Source organism: Dipodomys merriami, unplaced genomic scaffold (genome assembly GCF_024711535.1).
Source record: "Dipodomys merriami isolate MVZ:Mamm:240054 unplaced genomic scaffold, mDipMer1.0.p SCAF_153, whole genome shotgun sequence".
Taxonomy (NCBI): Eukaryota; Metazoa; Chordata; class Mammalia; order Rodentia; family Heteromyidae; genus Dipodomys; species Dipodomys merriami.
Window position 1 is genome coordinate 2,121,817 of NW_027202860.1, and position 21,619 is coordinate 2,143,435.

A 21,619-nucleotide genomic window follows, 5' to 3' on the forward strand; every position below is an offset into this window, starting at 1 on the left:
TTATAACGACTTTCAACTAAATTGTGAGGACAGAGGTCAGTAGGTGAGACTGGGTGTTCCTCAAAAGGCTTAAGCAGAGCAGACGCTTGGTCCAGCGTTTGTCCATAGGATGAGTGAAGCTCTGGAAAGAGCGGAAACAAGAGAAGAAGCAGGCATCTGGGGCCTGCCCTTCTTTCGGTTAGGTTGAGCGGGTTGCACGCAGCCCGCACATCTGCCCGGTGCTCCTCTCACTGTGGTGAGGGGTAGCGGGGGGCGTGGCCTTAGCGGGCAGGGGCGGAACTTCCTGTCCGGCTGGGGAACGCCCACCGCGCCAGGCGGAAGCGCGGCTTCCAGCCTGGATCCGGGAGCTCTGACTGGAGGTGAGTTCGGAGCCCGAGCCCGAGCCACAGCGTGGGTCCTGGGCGCTCGCCGTCGCCTCTGTGTGGACGCTTCGGAGCGTGCTGTCGCTTCGCGCCAAGGGACCAGAGGCCGGGTAGGGACTGGCGAGGCGGCGCTCCCTGCGCGGGTGGAGCGGGAGCTGGGACCCCGGGCTTGGGGAAGCGGCCAGGACTGGGAAGCTGAGGGGGGCGGGCCGCGGAGCCGCCGGGACGGCGTGAGGGGCCCCGGGGGAGGAGAGGCCCCGGGACGGGGTGGCGGTGACACGGGGCGGAGAGGCGTCTTCGAGGACCGGGGAGTCCTGGATGGGGGTGTGTCCCGCGTCCGGGCGGCGTGTCCGAGGGTGGCCAGGGTTGGTCTCCGAAGGCAGAGTCTGGAGGGGGGCCGGGCTGCCGAAGGACGTCTCAATCTAACGGAGATCAGAGAGGTGATCCGACAAGGGTTGGATGCTGAGCTCCATTGAATCCATTTGCAACGAAGGCTCCCCCCGTGTGGATTTCGTGAAGATATTTTACATTTCTAAGGACAACTTGATTCTTCATCCACAGGCCACTCAGGGCTGCCTTTCTTTGTCAGACGGGTAGTTTTAAATGCTCTCATTTAGACCAGCATGCCAACCAAAGTTTTTCCTTATGGACTAACTATCTTGCTGAGTTTAGGTTGTCAGATTTTCTTTGTCATGGATTGTGATCATCTTGAGAAAACTAGTGCTGTCAGCGTTTGTCGTGATATTGCTCCTTGTTTTTGTGCCCTGCGTTGCAGTACATTTTTAGATGTTCAGTGAATTGGATTTCTATCTCAAATTAGGAACTACAGCAAGCCGTGATACTGTCATTGGTGGAAGGTTGATAGCTAACGATTATCTTGCTTGTTTTGAGTGTCCCTGTTGTCATTTGTTAGGGTTTTTATTTTTAAATTTTCTTTTTTTTTTCTTTTTTTTTTTTTTGGGTTCGGTCGCGGGGCCTGAACTCTGGGCCTGGGCGCTGTCCCTCAGCTCTTCAGCTCAAGGCTAGCATTCTACCACTTGAGCCCCAGTGTCACTTCAGGCTTTTTTCTTTATGTGGTACTGAGGAATCGAACCCAGGGCCTCAGGCATGCAAGGCAAGCGCTCTACCACTGAGCCACCTTCCCAGCCCAAATTTCTTAGTTTCTACAGGTAACTTGTGATGGTATGATTCATACTCTTTCAAATAAACAAGGACATTTTATATCCTTTGGTATCCTGGTATTTTGGTAGCTTATTTTCACTTCTGGATGGCCTTGAATCTGTGCTCGAGATACAGAGTTTCAGTGTGTAGTAGCACAGATGGTAGTGGCAAGTGTAAAATAGTGCCTAATCACCAACAGCGCTTCAACATGTAAATGAGCATAGTGAGGGATGTTTTCAAATTATATAGTCTCTAAGGTTATTGAATTAACCACTGTGATGTTTCCTTTTGTTTGTTGTTGGTGGTACAGGACTTTGTGCTTGAGGACCTTTTGCTTGTTAGGCTTTTGCTTGAGCCATGCTCCCAGTCCCCTGCTTTTTTTTTAAAAAAAAATTTAATTGCTTTTCCAATAAGGCCTTTGATTTTTGCCTAGGCAGCCTCAGATAGTGAGGTACGTAGTGTATTTGTTGAGATGGGGTGGTGGTAACTTTTTGCCTAGGCTGGCCTTGACTCTTGATACTTTTGATCTCTGCATCTCCAGTAGTTGGGATTACAGGCATGCGCCATCACATCTGACAGTCTCATTTTATTAAATACACAATAATGTTTCTCTGAGAGGATTTTTACTTTAACAACACAATCTTGGATTCATATTTTAGGCAGGTGCCAGGTGGCTCTTGATTGTAATCCTAGCTACTCAGGAGGCTGAGACTTGAGGGTTAAGGTTCAAAGCAGCCTAGGCAGTAAAGTCCAAAGATTCTATCTCCAGTTAACCAGCAAAAAAGCTGGAATGGAGATGTGGCTCCAATAGTGGAGAACCAGCTGTGAACAACCAAAAAAAAAAAAAGGCTAAGCAGGGCTGGGAAGGTGGCTCAGTGGTAGAGTGCTTGTCTTGAATGCATAAGGTCCTGGGTTCGATTCCCCATACCACATAAGCAGAAAAAGCTGGAAATGGTGCTGTGGCTCAAATGGCAGAGCGCTTGCCTTGAGCTGAAAAGCTGAGGGACAGCGCCCAGGCCCAAAGTTCAGGCCCCACGACAGACAAAAAAAAAAAAAAAAAAAAAAGCCAAGCAAGTGTTTGAGTCCCTGAGTTCAAGTTTACACATCCATGCATTCCAAAACTATATTCTTCCCTCTTTTCCTCTGTGTGTGTGTGTGTGTGTGTGTGTGTGTGTGTGTGTGTGCGCACGCGCGTGCACGTGCACGTTTTTCACCAATTTCAGTTTTCTGGTGGTTTATTGGAGATAAGAGTCTTGTGGACTTTCCTGCCCAGGCTGACTTTGAACCACGATCCTCAGATCTCAGCCTCCTGAGTAGCTAGGATTACAGGCTGAGCCACTGGCACCCAGCCTGCAGTTGTTTTTTTTGACAGAAGAACCTGACAGCTTATGCCAGTCTTCAGCTTTAATTCATGCCTTCAAGTCTTCAGGCTTTAGTTCATGGTAGCAGACGTGCTCATGGTTGAAACAGAAGGGCACCTCCCTTCAGTGTATCTGAAGGGTATCTGAATGGTATGTTTGAAAATCTTTGGAATGTTTGTTCTTTGTTCTAGTTGTTGAGTAAATTTCTTAGCTTTACTTTAGATACGTTTTTTTAATATTGTAGGATTCAGTTGTCTGTTACAGTTTAACAGAACCAACAGTAGCAATTTTATATTTGGTACAACAAATTACTATTGCATGAATGGATTCCGTTTCTTTTTATTTCTACTGCAATGTAGAAATACTGCATTCTGCATATGAAGAACTTCCAGTGAAAGCCGAGACAGTGTTCATACATACACAGTAAAATGTTTGCATTTTTTTAGCTACAGTTTGTAAGATAGCAAACAAGTTGCTGTATTGAGTGATTTGAGTTCATAGCCTTTGGTTATCAATTTTGTTATAAAATATATTTTTACTTATATGCATATCCTACTTAGAAAGCCATTCCTTGCCACTTGCTAGAATCAGAAGAATTGGATATAGCTGAGAAATAGTTTTTGGATAGAGAAATAGCAAACAGCCAGCTAGGATGGCTGAGGGAGTCTCTTCTTGTTCTTTTGTTGTTGTTGTTGTTAGTCACGGGGCTTGAACTCTGCCTGGACGCTGTCCCTCAGCTCTTCAGCTTAAGGCTAATGCTCTATCACTTGAGCCACAAAACTACTTCTGGCCTTTTCTGCTTATGTGGTGCTGAGGAATCGAACTCAGGGCCTCATGCATGCAAGGCAAGCACTCTGCCACTGAGCCATCTTCCCAGCCCGGGAGTCTCTTCTTTTATAGTCACTTTCTGTCTTTTTTTCTCTCTACCAAGTCATTGCCTTTCTTTCATAGTGACTAAGATGGCCTAGGCATCAGAATAACTCAAAAGGGAATCAGAGCAGATAAACAAGACTGCAGTCCTGGCCATTATGCTGAATCCACCAGTCTCTAGACATTTTCTTGCTCCTAAGCAGGGATTTGTGATTACGAACTTCTTGTTTAGATTGTTATTGCTTTAAAAATAGTTTTAGAGCTAAATCATACCTTTCTCTTGCAGTTATACAGATGGACTCTACCCAATTTTAAAGTGAGACATCACATTAAATTATTCACAAACTTGAATAATTGTGGCAGGATACACTTCACAATTATAAATAATATAGAAAACACATGGTGATTTCTTTTTAGATTCTGAGGCAACAAACAATTAGATAAAACATTTGGTGAGAGCTAGGGAAAGTTGACCATTACTAGATATGCATGGCAAGGGTAGGAGCTATTCACTGTGATTGTAAGAGTATTTTAGGACTGAGGTGGATTAGAATTGCCAACTCCTGGTAATAATACACCAGACTTTTAGTTAAAGTGTAGTTAAAAAATATCCTACACATATATGCTACTTTTTGCCTACAGTGGCTGGGAAGAAATGTGTCTCTCTAACTTCCATGAGAATGCCCTGGGAGAGCCTCTTTAAGGTGAAGTTTATGTGACAGTTAGGGAGAGGGACTGCAATAGGAATCGCTTCTTTCAGCACTGATGTTTTCATCAGAAGTGGTGAATGGTGAAAACATGATAGCAGCAAAAGACTGGGTACAAGGGATGTTGTACCTGACTGAACTTGGAGAGTCAAAGCTGGGAAGGAAGCACAGGCAGTGGGAGGGGATCCCCAACCAAATTTTACTTTCTAAAACTAAGGACTATATAGATTGTATCAAACCCAACTCCTGTGTTTCAAAACTAAGTAAGTGACTGTTTCATAGTGAATAGATAAAATTGCAAATAATGTATATTCTGTTAAATTTCATCCTGCATGTGTTTTAGAAGTTCAGTGTTTCAGCCTGTGGAGCTATATTTTGGTGTCAGTTTTGTTACTTATTTACCTATGTCTTGTGCATTCATTACTTATTCCTGAAAGCTTGTGTTGAGTCAGGGCCTATAGTGGACTGATTATGGTGACTCATGATCATAGTGAGCTGATAATATTGCTAGTTTGTAGTTTGAGACTCTTATCTCCAATTAACCACCAGAAAACCAGAAGTGGAGCTGTGGCTAGCCTTGAGCTGAAAAGCACAGGGACAGTGCCCAGGTCCAGAGTTCAAGCCTCACGACTGACAAAAACCAAAACAAAAATAATAGCAATAAGATCCAATCAGCATTTATTTAAAATGCTACAATATTATTTTAAAGAAGTTACAAGATGCAGCCATCTACTAAACTTTACTTGACAAAGAAAAGACATTAGTTTAACTTTCACTATGTTGGTGATCAGCCAGAGCTCTCCAGAATAATAGAATTAATATATTCAGCATATGTGTCCTTAAAAAACGTTTTAAGATATTAGTTCATTCAATTAAGGAAAATGTGCAACATTTTACAATGTCCAGCATGCTGAAAATTCAAGTAGCAGTTGATTCTGTAGTCTTGATGCAGAATCCTTTCATTTCTGGAAAATAAGAGCTTTTGCTCATTATACCTGCAACTGATTAGATGAGTCCTACTGATATTACCTACATTATTAACCTTCTGTAGATATTAACCACATGTGCAAAAATACACTTCAGGCAAAATAAACTTTTCACACCTAAACTAGTGTTTGATTAAATAACTGGGTGAGGTCAAATAGCCATGTTGATATGAAACTAATCTAGAGCATTTTAAATACCTTTGGTATATTATACAAAGGTGTGACGTGCAAAGTATTGCATAGTGATTAGGAAACAGGAAACTGAATATTCAGTCCTTGCCATTCTTTGAAATTTATTTTCTCTTACTTGTGCTATTAATGCTTTACATTTAAAAAGTTCAAGTTTTCCCACTGTTTATGCTATGTATGTATGTATATGTATATGTATATATATATATATATATATCACATCAAATATTCTTAGAGCTAGGAATTAGTTTGGGGCTTATTTAGTCTAATTCCCCTCATTTATGTTTGAGATACTGGTTCCAGAAGGATGAGTGATTTGCCCAGGTAACACAGCTAATAAAGAACCAAGATTAGACCCCTCAATCTCTTGATTTCTAGTTCACAGAGTGGTTGTAGTTAAGTGAAGCCAGTCTTGGTGGGCAAGCTTTCTAAGGAAAAGATGACTTTGAGTCTCCTTTTAAAGTAGTATAAATGGATACATAAGAAAAAGGAGGTTGCTGGGCGCTGGTGGCTCAGGCCTGTAATCTTAGCTACTCAGAGGCTGAGATCTGAGGCTCATAGTTCAAAGCCAGCTGGGGCAGGAAAGTAAGAGAGACTCTTATCTCCAATTAACCACCAGAAAACTGGAAGTGGTGCTGTGGCTCAAGTGGTAGAGCGCTAGTCCTGAGCTGGAGAGCCTAGGGACAGTGCCCAGGCTCTCTCTCTCTCTCTCTCTCTCTCTCTCTCTCTCTCTCTCTCTCTTTCACTCGCTCACTTGCTCGTTCGCTTGCACGCACACATACACACACACACTCACACACACACACACAAAACAAAGTGGTGATACTCACTGTCATGTAGGGAGGATGAGTAGAAAGAAGTAGGATGTGAGATGTCCACATGGATGACATATGCTCTGAGACACACAGTGCTACTCATGAAGCTTAGAACAATTTTGGAAGTAAATATAGGCTACCCACAAGATGATTTACAGGGGATATTCCCACAGACCTTAAGGACAGAGAATGCAAGGACCAAGAGAAGTTATCTCAGTGCTGATAAACTCAAGAGCTCTGTGTGTAACATAGGTTAGGAATTTGGAAACCCTCTCAGAACTTCCCAGATTCTTGAGGGCATTGTAAGAGCTAAGTAGTTCCCCAAGTTTAGAAAGTTGCCAGATTTCAGGTGTGAATTTTGGCTGAATTCTGGTTATGATTGTGCCATTTGATGATCAATTGCAGTCTCAGAACAGTTAAGAGAGATGTTGGGTAAGTTATATATAAAGCCCTTCGGCATTCTGCCTTACTGGCAAAATTAACATCATATACCCACTGCACATAGTCTTCGTAGGAACCAGTGATTTCCCTCCTATAGCTAGCCTGAAGTATGTGATTAATACAGGGTAAAATGTGGAGTGACTGGTAGACATAATCTCAAGGTAACATTATATAAGTTATATATACTTTAAAGCAAAGTAAACTCAAAGAATTAATAAGTGACTTAATATACATAGGTTATATGTTTATTTTTTCTTTGACTTTTATTAGCATACATTTGTTACACAAGGAGAAGTTTCATTGTGACATTTTTATTTCTATAATGTGAACAATATACCCTGTCAGCTTTACTCCCTCTGTTACTCTTACTTATCCCTGAGTTTACTTTTTTACTTTTTACTTCAGATCCATCCTCCTTCCCTCCCTTCCTTTCTTCTCCCTTCCCCTCTCCTCTCCTTCCTATCCCCCATCCTTCTTCCCTCCTTCCCTCCCTTCTACCCTCCCTCTCTCCCTCCCTCCCTTCATCTAAGAGAGCATGTTTCTTTTTCTATAGGAGTTCAGAAGAGGAGGAAGAATAATGGAAGAAACAGGAAACAGGATCTTTGACAAACAGGTACAGCTACTTCTTGGGTTTTCCCTTCTCCAGATCCTTAAATAATCACCACACACACACACACAAACGCATACGCACACACTCATATGTACATAAATTACTCTCCCCATATAGACATACACATATGTACATACATATACTTGAATTGCTTGTTTAAATATACTCTTAAGTGTGTGTGCATGTGTATGTGCGCATGTGTGTGTGTGTGTGTGTGTGTGTGTGTGTGTGTATTTTATTTTTGCATGTCCTGGGGCTTGAACTCTTGGCCTGAGTGCTGTCCCCGAGCTTCTTTTTGCTCAAGGCGAGCACTCTACCTCTTGAGCTACAGCACCATTTCCAGTTTTTTTTAGTAGTTTATTGGAGATAAGAGTTTTATGGAGTTTACTGCCCAGGCTGGCTTTGAACCAGAATCCTCAGATCTCAGCCTCCTGAGTAGCTAGGATTATAGGCATGAGTCATTGGTGCCCGGCTTAAATATACTCTTTCTGAAGTATTTCTCACCCCTTATTTGTGGTTTACTATCTTCCAACTTGCCATTAGAGAAATGCTTCTAATTTACATGTTGTCAAATTATGAGGTTTCCCAGGGAACTTGTCTTTCTTTTTCAGAATAGTAATACATGTTATTGGATAAAATTTTCCTGCAAAAGAAAAAAAGTCACCAGTGAACAGGTCCCTCTGGTTGGAAATGTTGTTAAGATGGCTCATACTTATTGTCCATATATTACATGCCCAGCAGTACTAGGTATTTAGTATCCTGTCAAGTGCTCACAACAATTCTTATAGAAGGTAGATATTTGGACAAATCAAGTTCTTTGCCTCAGTTGCTACTACCATAATACCTAAAATACTTTTTAGAGTTTGCAGCATACATGCTGATTCTAGATATTCATTTGTGCACTTTTAGAAGTTGTATTCCCTTTAGTTTATGTGTCCCACTTCAAATTTTTGTTAAATCAGTCAGTTTATTATTGATCAGGATTTTTCAGGGATGGCACTGTAATGTGGCACCCAATGTAGTTGAACGTAGTATGTGCTTTGGAAATAACCTCTGCCTGGATAAGAACAATAGCGCAGGAGAGGTGGCAGTTAATGTTGGAAGCCAGTCACATAAAAATTCATTTCTATTGGAATGCAAGGCTGGAACATTTCTCATATTACAGCATGCTGCAGGGCAGGGCTAGAATCCAAGCTTTGATTAAAATCACCCCAAACTCTTTTTTTCTTTGCTTTACAACCACAAGTTATTGCCAGCTGAAAGGGATAATGGAGGGTAATGATGAATTCATTTCCATCTGCTGCAGATTTTTTTTTTAAGAGCGTCTTATACTTTCTAAACCTAGATAAAAAGGCCACTTTGAAATGGGAGTAAATTAATGGCTACCAAGTAAGTAGTTATTAGATTTCTGCCCTAGAAGCTTGCCCAGGTGGTGCTGATGGCTGATGCTGCTGATTAGCTGTTCATAGTTCCTCCTGGGGATGAAAGTAGGGGGTGGGGATGAGGAGGAAAGTGTGAGTAGGGAGAGTAGGGATGAGGGTGGGGAAGTGTAGATATGGGGAGGAGATTGAGGGTAGGGGTAGAGGAGATCGGGATGTCATAAGAACTCAAGAATTGCGTCTTTCCTTTGCTGTTTTTATTCTTAGGTTTTAGATATAGATACTACTTTTTCAAGGAATGGATTTTAAAAAAATGTTGTCAAATGCATCAATTTCTATCAAAGTCATATATCAAAACTCCAGGTTGCACACTAAAAAAGGTTCCATTTTTATTTTTGCTTAAATATATTGGTGTACCAATAGAGGGCCTTCTGCTTGCTAGGCAGCTGCTCTGCTACTTGAGTCATGCCCAAGCCTCTTTTTGCTTTACTTATTTTTGATACGGTTTTGCATTTTTGCTCAAGGCTGGCTTCCAAAGGCAGTCCCCCTTCCTGTGCCTTTCAGTGGTTGGGATGACAAATGTGTTCCAAGTAAGTGTGTACTTATTTGTTGGCATGAGAGTCTCTCTAACATCATCAGGGTTGGCCTTGAACTATTGATTTCCATCTTCTGAGCAGGGAAGATAACAATCATAAGCTACTGTACTTGTCTAATATGTGCAGTTTTTTAATTTGTAGTTTTCAAAATTGATTTTGAAAAAAGATCAAATGTATATTGAACTTTTGGGATTACCTGCAGTAGACCCTTATTTTACTCATTGGAACCTGAGAGAACCAAGCTCTTTTGAATTGCCTATGTTGCTAATACATTGTCACACAGTTGCCATATCCCACAGCAGTCATACCATTTGGGGGTATAGGTTGATGGTTTTTAATTTCTTTTTGACTGTACTGTGGCTGATTAACTCTCTTCATTGTCTCTTATGGTCATTTTAGCAACAGTGTATCATAGAAATATGTTATTAGTCCCTTAATACTATAACCTGATTATTAGCTGTTAGAGTGCTGGGCTCAATTAAGTACAGTGGAAGTCACCTTTACACTAATAATTTTTTGATGATTTAATTTGTGGCTGCTGTTGGTTTTCAGGCTGTTGTATTTGCCGAATACTGTATGATGGAATTGCCTACTCCCTCAAGAAGTAGGTAACTAAAATGGAATTTTTTTTTTAACATTTTAAACATTATTTATTTATTTATTTTTTATTGTGAAAATTCCATATAGAGGGGTTACATGGGCAAGGTAATGAGTACATTTCTTATCAAGCATTGTTGCCTCCTCCTTTGTTTCCCCTTCCCATCCCTTCCATGCCCCACCCCTATGACACCCCGCCACGTGCCAAAGTTATAAAGTTCGTTTTTCGACATAATGTCTTATATATCTCATTGTTGGAATGGGTCCACCTTCCCCGCCACAAATTATACCAACATCAAATACAGTGAAAATAGGGGTTGTACCATGGGGGAGGGACATACAAAGCAACAAAGAAATATCTTATAAATATGTTCGTAACAATAGCAAGAAAGAAAAAACATTTGAGTCCTTATCTTGGGGTTCATTTCGCCTCACATAACTTATCTGACCACAAAATGGAATTTCTTTAACCACTGTTTTGGTACTTTTTTTTTTGTCGGTTGTGGGGCTTGAACTCTGGGCTTGGGCGCTGTCCCTGTGCTCTTCAGCTCAAGGTGAGTACTCTGCCGCTTGAGCCACAGCCCCACTTCTGGTTTTCTAGTAATTTATTGGAGATAAGAGTCTCATGGACTTTCCTGCCCTGGCTGGCTTTGGTCTGTGATCCTCGGATCTCAGCCTCCTGAGTAGCTAGGATTACAGGCATGAGCTACTGGTGCCCAGCTTGTTAAGGTATTTTTTGATGTTTCTGTTGGCATCTTGTAAAAAAAAAAAACTTAAGGTAAAAAAAAAGTGTAAGGTAACTAACAATTATTAAATATTTACTCTGTGCTAATCACTGTGCTAAGTATTTTACATGTGTTATGTCTAATTTAATCTTCACTCGAATCCTATTAAGGGCCATTATGCCAATTTTGCAGAGACAGAAATGGAGGGTTATAGAGGCTAAATAGCTTGCCCAAGTTACACACTAATTATTAGAGCTGAGATTTGAATCCAGCCAACCTGACTTCAGGGACTCAGTTTTTACTGACTCTCGTACTCATCAAACTGATCCTTCTGTTTTATGTATAATACAGTCTTATGTGTGAGTTCCACTCACTCTCCTGTGTCATTTTCTATTAGAATCTGTGTATATGTGCAGGATTTTCCATTCCCATTGTAATTAAAATTTCTTCTTAAGTTTTAGTGCTTGCCAGTTGGTCTCTTGCAAAACATTTGTAGCTTTTAGCATTCCAGAGAAGAAGACCATGTCATCTTGGTGATTATAGAAAATTCACCTTATGTTATTATATGTTGTTTTCACCAAGTATAGTCAGAAAAATAGAGAATTGAAAGAAAATTTTAATACAAAATTTAAATGCTGGTATACCTATTTCACAACTAGTTGCTGTGGAGAAAAACTCAGTCCTGTCAGGCTATAAATCTGCCTATTCAGGAGGCAGACACTGTATTTGAACTTAGGGCCTTTCACTGGCTACATAAGTGTTCTACCACTCCACCCATTCCTCTAGTTCTTTTCCTTTTTTGAGACTCCTTTTTTGGGGTCTCATGTTTTTGTCTGGGTTAGGCTGGTCTTCAGTGCTCCTAACTTGTGCCTCCTTTTTAGCTTGGATGACAGGTACACATATTACACCTGGCTTTTTAACCAATGGAGATGGAGTCTTACAACCTTTCCTCACCCCCTCTCCCCCCTCCAGGCTAGTCTCGAACCATGACCCTTCTAATCTCTACTGCCAGAGTAGTTGGGATTACAGATATGAGCCACTCTACCCTGCCTTAGAGTGTAAAAACTACTTTCTAAATATATTCAAAATAAACTGAATGTCAAATATGTCCCTCACAGATTATAACATCACCCTCACCTCCACCCAAAACTTATAATTACTTTGACTAGTGGCACAGAGGACTACCTACAACTTAAGTGTTTCTTCCCAGTTACCATTGTTTCACACGTATCAGCTATATGATGATTTGCTTTTTAGTTTTATCCCTCTGTGAGACATAATATCGGGTGGTCTCTTGGGATGGTCGCTTTTCTGTCTCTCTGTATTGGGCCTCAAGTTTTGACAGTTTTTACCCTATTTGTACAAGGCCATAGTCCTTCCCCATTCTGCCCCATGAGCCAAATAAAAAATAAGCACTTTGTGCTTTTTTTTTTTCTGAAGTATTTCTGCCCTTGTAACATTTATTATATTGCATTTCTGGCTTTGCCATATATTTTAAAAAAGATTTAAATTGTATTCAGTACAGTACAGCTTTTTTTTGTTTGGTGCCAGTCCTGGGGCTTGAACTTAGGGCCTGGGTCCTGTCCTTGAACTTTACTGCTTGCGCCACAGCTCTACCTCCAGCCTTTTTTTCTTTTTCTTTTGTAGTTAGTTGGAGAAGAGAGTCTCACAGACTTTCCTGCCTGGGCTGGGTTCAAATCATGACTTTTTTTTTTTTGTCGGTTGCGGGGCTTGAACTCTGGGCCTGAGTGCTGTCCTCAGCTCTTCAGCTCAAGGCTAGTGCTCTACCACTTGAGCCACAGCGCCATTTCCGGTTTTCTGGTGGTTTATTGGAGATAAGAGTTTCACGGACTTTCCTGCCCGGGCTGGCTTTGAACCGTGATCCTCAGATCTCAGCTTCCTGAGTAGCTAGGATTACAGGCGTGAGCCACCGGCACCCAGCTTCAAATCATGATCTTTAGATCTGTTTCCTGAGAAGCAAGGATTACAGGAATGAGCCACTGGCGCCCGGCTCAGTAGAGCATTTTTTAGGTGATCAGCCCCCAGCCAGAATGAAGCTACATTGTCACTTGCTTGCTTAGTGTATTTGCCATTTAACCTGAGAGGTGAGGAATGTGGAGATGCTTTTGGGTATAATTTACTCTAGTGTGCCCATTGCTAGTAACTGTCAAACCTCTTCCATTGAGAGTCATAAGAAATACACATTTGTTTGAAAGAGAAGCGCTAAATGGCTTCCAGAAAGTGATATTTAAACATTCCCCTTCCTGGAGCCTTGTACCCAGCTGCCTTGTTGAAGAAAACTTTGAGAACCCATCTGGGCCTTGAACTCAGGGTCTTTTGCTGGCACTTAGCTTTTTCACTCATGACCACTCTTTCATTTCAGCTACATCTCAATATAGCCTTTTTCCCTGGTTAATTAGAGGTAAAGGATCTCTCAACTTCCTGGTCTGGCTTCAAACTGCAAACCTCAGATCTCAGCCTCCTGAATAGTTAGGATTAAAGGCATGATTCACTGGCACCTGGCTTGAGAATGAGTCTTTTAACCAGCCTCTAAATATTGTTTTCCTTTGTACTTTATTCTAAGGTAATCAGGCTTTCTGAATTGCTTGCTCAGTGTCTGGTGTGCCAGGCCACAAGCTCAGGTCGGAGCTAGAACTCTAAGAAGATTTATGGCATGAAGGCTACAATTACCATGAACATGTCAAGACTTATTTGTATTGGAATCTCTGCAAAGTTTGTTCTGAAGACATAGCATCTTAAAGAAGATTTAAAAAAGATGATATCCCTACTTAATCAGTTTTCTACAAGTGAGTTTTTAGAAAACGTGTTTCTCGAAGTATGTTAGGCTTAAAAATACAACTTTAAAAAATGTCTGTTAGAGTTTTCTTTCATAGGTTTAGTTCTTTTTTTTTTCTTTGAACAAAAACAATTATTTGCCACTCAGAATGATGTGTGTGCTGTTTTTTCATTTAGCAGTAACTTTTAGGGGAACATCCAGAAGCAGAAAATCATGTGAGAGCAGTGATTTTTATGGTCTTGTTTCCATATAATCTGTACTATATTACCTACATAAGCTATTTTGCTTGCTTACTAAATATTCCTAAAGATAGCATTTTAGTTGAAATGGTGCTTAAAGGACATTTTTTTTGATTAATGTTAATGTTAGGTACTAGTTTTGTAGCAGGTGGTGTTAATTTGGTGTTTTTGGCTGTAGTGCTCCTCAGTGCTGATAGAAGAGATGAGCATTGGAAGGGAAACAATGGCATGCTTTGTGAGCAGTGATGTTGGGTAAGGACTAAGTACATTCATTTGCACAGCCAGTATAAACTCCAGATTGATATTTCTGTGCCTTTCCCTTAAGTGGCCCATGTGACTTGGTGAATATCACTGACTTGATCTTCAAGTCTTGCAAACCACATAACTTGTCCATGAAATCAAGCAGCTGTTTCAAAGGACTCATTGTAAGTCAATTGAATTTTTCTTTCTTTGGGCCATTGCAATGAATAGAAGATTGTGTAATTTTTGTGTGGATATTGAGACTTTTTCCCCTCTCTCCCTTCCTTTCTTTTTCTTCCTTCCTTCCGCCTTAAAAAAAAGTGAGTTTCAGTGCTAAGATTTCTGCAGTTTTTTTTTTTAAGTAGAAAACTTTAAAAAATGTTATTATAAAGGTGATGTACAGAGGGGTTACTGTTTCATAAATCAGTTGCAGTGTTTTTTTTTATTGATCTTCTTTACACAATCCCTGCTATTACCAGTTAGCTTTTGGCTGAAGCTAATCGACTCTTTCATTTTTATAAAACCAAACCCTCTGTGATATTTGGTGACTGTTTTTCAGAGATGGTAATCAACATCTGAAATTGTGACTTCTGCATCATTTTAGATCTGGTCATCATTCATCTAGAATAAATGTACGTTTGTGAAGCATCTATGAGAGGCACATGGATTTGGATGCCTACAATGTGTTCAACACATTTTCTATTCAAACTGCTCGAAACCTTTATTTCTTTTGCAGCAAAAGAAATAAAGTTGAGTAGAACCTTAGTATATCAATAGCCTTCAGTTATTGTGAAATGCTTTTCCTTTCTTTCTCTCTTTCTTTCTCTCTTTCTCTCTCTCTTTCTCTCTCTCTTTCTCTCTCTCTCTCTCTCTCTCTCTTTCTCTTTCTCTCTCTCTCTCTCTTTCTTTCTTTCTCTCTTTCTCTCTTTCTCTCTTTCTCTCTTTCTCTCTTTCTCTCTTTCTTTCTTTCATGGGGGTTGAACTCAGGCCCTGGGCACTATCCCTCAGCTCTTCAGCTCAAGGTGAGCGCTCTACCACTTGAGTCACAGTACCACTTCCGGTTTTCCAGTGGTTAATTGGAGATAAGAGTCTCACGGACTTTACTGCCTGGCCTGGCTTTGACCGTGATCCTCAAATCTCAGCCTCCTGAGTAGCTAGGATTACAGGCATGAGCCACCAGCGACCTGCTTGTGAAATGCTTTTCTGATAAAGCTGGTTTGTTTCAATATTGGGAATTTCAACATTATTATTATTATTATTATTATTATTATTATTATTATTATTATTATTATTATTATTATTTTGTCAGTTGTGGGGCTTGAACTCTAGGCCTGAGTGCTGTCCCTCAGCTCTTCAGCTCAAGGTTAGTGCTCTACCACTTGAGCCACAGCACCACTTCCGGTTTTCTGAGCAGTTTATTGGAGATAAGAGTCTCATGGACTTTCCTGCCCAGACTGTCTTTGAACCTTGATTCTCAGATCTCAGCCTCCTGAGTAGCTAGGATTATAGGCATGAGCCACTGGTGCCCAGCTTCAGCATTATTTTCTAGTGAGAAATACTAGTGTCTTTTAAGTATTGCATAGTTTATCATTTTATGTATACACAAACATGTGGAATCATGAATTAAAGTTCCACGTGTAATGACATGTAAAATATTGAGAGATTATTTCACAGGTAGTAGATCTCAAATTCAGTTAACAGTGTATACTAAATGCCTGTAATGGTTAAGGAACCATGTTTGAGACTGGGTATAGTTTATAACCAGTTGTAGTTTCTTATCTCTTATCCACAAAAACCCTACAGCTTTTAGTTGCTAAGTGTAAGAATTGAAGTGGTTCAGATAAGAGAGATATTATCACAGGACAAAAATGTTTGTGAAACTTTATGACAAGTTGACCTGGGGCTGGATAAGATTTGGAGGCACAGAAGTGAAGTTCCTGGAACAACAAGTAGAGGGAGCAGGAGAGAAGGTGCAAAATTGCAGAATGTGTTTTAGGGTCCAGTTTGGTTTAGTACATGGACAAAAGTTCCTGGAATAACAAGTAGAGGGAGCAGGAGAGATGGTGCAGAATTGCAGAATGTGTTTTAGGGTCCAGTTTGGTTTAGTACGTGGGGAAAAAAGATAAATAGTGGGGCACATAGAACATAGTATACCATCCTGAGAAAATGTGAAAGATTATGAAATAGTGAAGTGATTGATTTATTCATCTGATAACCAGTTGAATATCAATTAGGTGCCAGGTATCAACTAGGCAGAAGAGAGCACAGGCCTGGAGGGAACTAAACTTCCATGTTTAAGTCCTGATTTACTGCTTAATAGCTGAGTAACCTCTAAGTTTCAAATGTTCATTGATAAGTTTGTCTGTTTTTATGAAAATTTTGGATGTTCAAGGTCTAAGAAACTTTTCTAAGAACTTCCTGTTTTGGTTATTGACCATATGATTTGTAAGCAATTATGTAATCATCGCTAACAGACATTTTAGTATTCACATATAAGTATTTCAGTAGAGGGATTAGAGGTGCAGCTTAGTGGTAGCACTAAGCTTACATACAAGAGATTTTGAAAATGTAGGATTGATTTAAATAAGTTGATTTATTTGGATATTGTTAAGTTTAACTTTAAGTTAAATTAATTAATTGTAAGTCTTAGGGCCTGAACTCTGGGCCTGGGTGCTCTCCCTCAGCTCTTCAGCTTAAGGCTAGCAGTCTACCACTTGAGCCACAGTGCCACTTCCGGTCTTTTCTGCTTATGTGGTGTTGAGGAATGCAACAAAGGGTCTCATTCATGAAAGGCAAGCACTTTACCACTGAGCCACCTTCCCAGCCCATAAGTTAAATTTAAATATAAGTTAAGTTGAGCATTTTTAGTTTATAATTTAAGTAAGTTGAAATGAAAAAAAAACAAAAGCTTTCCAGAATTCCTCTGAATATCCTTGTACCCATGTCTGAGGCTATAGGATAACCTTCAGGGTTTTTGTTTGGCAACGTTGTATAACAGTGTGGAGTGAGGAATGGCTGTTGCAAAGGCAAGGTAGAGATCTGTTGGTTATTACTATTCATTTTTAAAATCAGAAATGAGTTAGAAAGCATGAGGGTTAGGCAGAATTACAGCCTTCACAGCTCAGTTTAAACAGAGGAGAGATGGATCCCTACTAGACCTTAAGAGTCAACTTTTAATGTGATATTCATAAGTTAAACCTCATAGGAACTTGTATTTATGTGGCCAAAGTGTAGGGGGAATACTACTGTGGTTTTGATCTTGGGTTGATGATATTTGATATTTGAATACCCCATCACTACCTTTTTGTTTCCAGTATTATGTATTACTATAATTTGCCTTTTGGTCTCTGATACTTTTGACCAGTGTAGTTACATTTTCAAACTCTGTTGCTAGACTTGTCTGTCACAGGAATGTCAGCAACGGGGCTTGCCCTGAGCAGGATGTTGTTAAGGGCTTGGGCTTGTTGCTGTGCCTTGTTGTTTAGGATATCTGACCCTTTAGTTTGTTGAACACTTTGTTTATGTGACCACTGCTTTGCCATGACTGTGTGGAACTGTGAATTGTTGTATGGGCTATCATTTCAGACGTTCAGGTTTGAATTCTGAATTCACTTGGCATGAGCCAGGCTTGCTTTTCCTTAAGAGACTTTTGGTGTAGTTAACCTAGATTTAGAAGTTTGAGTTTGGGTTTGAGTTTGTACTCTTTTTCTTATTATTTGTGTAACCCCAACAAAGAAATGTAGTTTCCCCTCTATTTTCTTGCTAGTTAAGAGAGAACAGTCATCTTATTATAGGTTTTTGCCTTGAAGCTTAGAATGAGATTCCCAGGAAGCATTTTATAAAATTCCATAATTTATGTTTAAATATAAGGTGGCATTGGAGGCATCCAGTATGTCTTAATTACTGAATACAGACTTTGGAGCATTCATCTTCATCTGGTACCTTATTGCTACAATGTAGGCCTTGAAGTTGAAAGCTCAGTGAGGGCAGGATCTTGTCTGTTTTCTACCATTGCACCTCAAAAATTATGCTGACTTCATTTTCTTTAATTCTAGGTTAAATTTTTTGTTGGTTTTTCTATTTATATTTTTTTTTTAGAAGTTTGGTTATTCCTCTCCACCTCTGAAAAAGATGGTATAAACAGAATGTAGCAGCCTTTTCTGTAGCTGGGTAGATAAGTCAACTCCCTGAACGTCACAGATCTATGTTTTCCTCAACTGAAAAGAAACAAGATAATTGCCAGAAATAGGAGGATAGAAATAATGAAAAGAAAAATGTTTGGTCATGTGAGTTAGATGGCCAGAAATTGAGACATAACAGTTGAATGAAGAAACACAGGAAAGGCATTTGGCTGACGCAGAGCAAGATGATCTAGGCCCAAACGGGGCACAGAAGGTCCATTATTGAGATGCTCTGCCACTTCCAGCACATGTGAGGCCTACATATGTGACTCACTATCCATGATGTACTTTCAAAATGTTATCCTCTAGATTTTTATGACTTAGTGTTCCTATAGAGACAGGTGATAGATAAGCCTGTATGTTTTCTGGTAGTATTCCTGTAATTCTTTTCAATGGGCTAAGTGTATCATTTAAGTTAATTTCTTTGAAAGAACTGTTCTCCTGACTCTCTTGTACATGAGCTATTTGATATTGGGAAGTTGCTTAACATCCTTGAATTTTTCTTGGTCAGCTATAATACATATTACTTCCCATACAGCATCGTTACTGGGATGAAAAGTAGTACTTGTGAATATCTCATACTGTGCTGGGCACAGTAGGGCCCCAGGAATGAGGAAATTATTTTTCTTCTAGGAAAACTTGTAACAGTTTATATATCATTTGATAGTGGATTTCACTGGTATAAAATAAGAATTCCAGATGTCAGATGTTAGTATTTATTTTTAGACTAAATATGTTATTTTCCTTTCATAGATTTCTGAGAGACCAGACCCATCTTGGTTGTTGAGTTATTTGTAAACTCACATATCAGCTGTCAGCTGTAGCTTCATTGAGAAAAAGGAAATTTCAAACTTTGAAAGGGTTGCTTTATCATTAATTTGACATGGTTTAAAGTTGTATCGTTGACATAAATAGTGAATAGTCCTCTTGAACTATATTGGAGTTATCCAGACTGTAAGATGTACCTGTTATATCATATTCACTCTTTGTTGGAGTTTTTTTCCTTTCCTCTGTTAAAAAAGCTTTGGTCATATAGTTGACAGTATGTTAGGTAAAGTGAATAAAGACTTGGTATAACAAGTGTGTTGTATGATATACATAAAATGTTACTATCTTGCAACTTTTTTGGGGGGGAATGAAAGTTTTCTTTTATTCTTAAAATTTTTTTATTGTTATTATAAAGGTAAATATAAAGGGGTAACAGTTATATAAGTCAGGTGAAGAGGGTATTTCTTTGGACAGTGTCACCCCTTCCCTAGCTCTCTCTCTTCCCTGCCATCCCCACCCACCAGGTCTTTAGTTCATTTTTAACATAGTGTCCATTCCCCACACAGTTTTAAATGTAAAGGTATGTGCTGCTCTACTGTCAGGGACACATTATGATAAATGCTCATTAAGGCATTTTATTGTTGTGTGAACATTATAGAGGGTGTTTACACAAACCTTGATGGTAGCCTTGGCTGTTTCTCATGTATTAGCCTCAGGGCTACAGGCATGATCTCAAACCTTCAAACAACCTGTGTGATAATGACTTTTAGTATGCTCATTTTCTGGAGACAATGGCTGAGTCTGAGAGGTTGAGTTATATAACTAAAGGAAAACAGCTGAGATTTGAACCCATGCTTTCTAATTCTTGAGCCCATACTCTTAAAGCACTTTGCCATCCTGATCTCTGAACATTGATGATAGTCATTAGAAAGATTTCAAATGCTTGGATCAAGTCAAAAGTTTATTATAAATGTTTTTCCATTGTAGAAGTACCATTTGCTAAAAACAGATGGGAAAGCTGTTAAACCTATTGATACATCCAAAGTTGTATTTGACCTATTTTCCATTTTTTCCTTCTGAAATAACTATTGCATATTTTAGGTAGATTGGACCTTAGAAAAGAATCATCAGGGAATGATTTTGGAATATTTTTTCAACCCTATAGTGGCTGTTCTGTGGATGCTGTTGTTGTATACAGTGTAGAGTACCCTTAGTGACGTTTTACAAGGGTTGATTGGAATGGAGTACATCTTTTGGGGTCCCTAAGATTTACAACAAAGAAAATATAACCTAGACTATGTGTGGGAAAGAATGGCTTCATGATAATATAAGAATAACTTACATAACTGTGGTATTAACATTTCAGAGGTGAGCAGGGTTAGGGGAAGAATGCCAGAAAAGGTACATGAGGTAGACCTTGAAAAATGAGAGGAAGGATGTAGATGCTGGTTCTGGGTGTGGTGCCAAGTGCATGCATGGTTCTATAAAGCAGTAGCACCCAGAAACATACCTCATATTTCCCACTACTGTGTATTTTTACTTCTGATCTCTAGGAGATTTTAAATGGTAACCTATCTCATTTGATGAAAGGCCTGAACTTGAATAAAACACACTAATTACCTTTCCCTAATCTGTATTTCAATATGATTATTTAGTTCTCAACAGTTAAAAGATTGTTTCCTGGGGCTGGGAAGGTGGTTCAGTGGAAGAGTGCTTGCTTTGCATGCATGAGGCCCTGGGTTCGATTCCTCAGCATCACACAAGCAGAAAAAGCCAGAAGTGGTGCTATGGCTCAAGTTGTTGGGTCTTCGTCCGTCCCACAAAAGACGGAGGAAAGGTAAGTGCGGCGCTCGCCCGTTCCCTAGCTTCCCTCAGCCCAGGAGACAATCAGACACAGCGGGGAGCCAAATCCAGCAGGCAGAAAAACTCGTTTATTAACAGAGAGCAGCCCCTTTTTTAAAGACAAAGAGGGTGGGTGGCATGGTAAGGGAGGAAGAGGAACCAATCACTGTCAAGGTCACACCCTATCATTCACCTGAGCCTTCACGGGCTGGTTAGGTACTGATCAGAAGATCAATTGGGGTCTGCCCACTCTATTCTCTCCCAGAGCCATCTTGGCTGGCCATGTGCTCTTCAGTAAATTAGGCTCTGCCCACTCAACCCCCTCCCAGCGCCATCTTTGCTGCCCATGTGCTCCACAGATTCCCCCTTTTTTTTTGTTTTAATGACAGACCCACCTAGCACAGTAATAAACATCAGTCCCACCACAGTTAGAAATGTCCGAAGCAGTTCAATTAATTCCTGGGCACCTGGTGTCTTAAGTAAGCCAGTTCCTTGTACGTGCCTTTAAGCTAGCACAGTAGTCAAGATGACCTTTGAGCTTTACTGTCAGCTCCCAATTGCTCCCAACATCATCTCCCCCCATCTTTGCTTAAAGAAGCGAACCCGCCTGTCTTAGGTTGGGTGGATCGCCTTGTCTGCCTTACCGGTCATCGGGAACTTCTTCAGAGCGAAGCTGAAGGCCCTGTCTTAGGTTGGTCAGACTGACACCCCCTCTTACCCGTCTCTGGCTGCGATTCCTCTTGGGGGGGAAAT

At 40.2% G+C, this 21,619-nt stretch overlaps 1 protein-coding gene across 6 annotated transcripts in view; it reads left to right on the forward strand.

Annotated features, from left to right (window-relative positions):
- Positions 1–329: 329 nt before the first annotated feature.
- Positions 330–21,619, forward strand: part of LOC138827290 (protein dispatched homolog 1) — a 165,460-nt gene continuing 144,170 nt past the window's right edge. For 2 of the 6 annotated variants that reach the window (XM_070022786.1, XM_070022784.1), the window contains exons 1-2: positions 366–472; positions 7,446–7,505. The gene's annotated coding sequence lies outside the window, so the exon portion shown is untranslated. The other 4 variants (XM_070022785.1, XM_070022790.1, XM_070022791.1 and 1 more) reach the window with 4 other exon arrangements.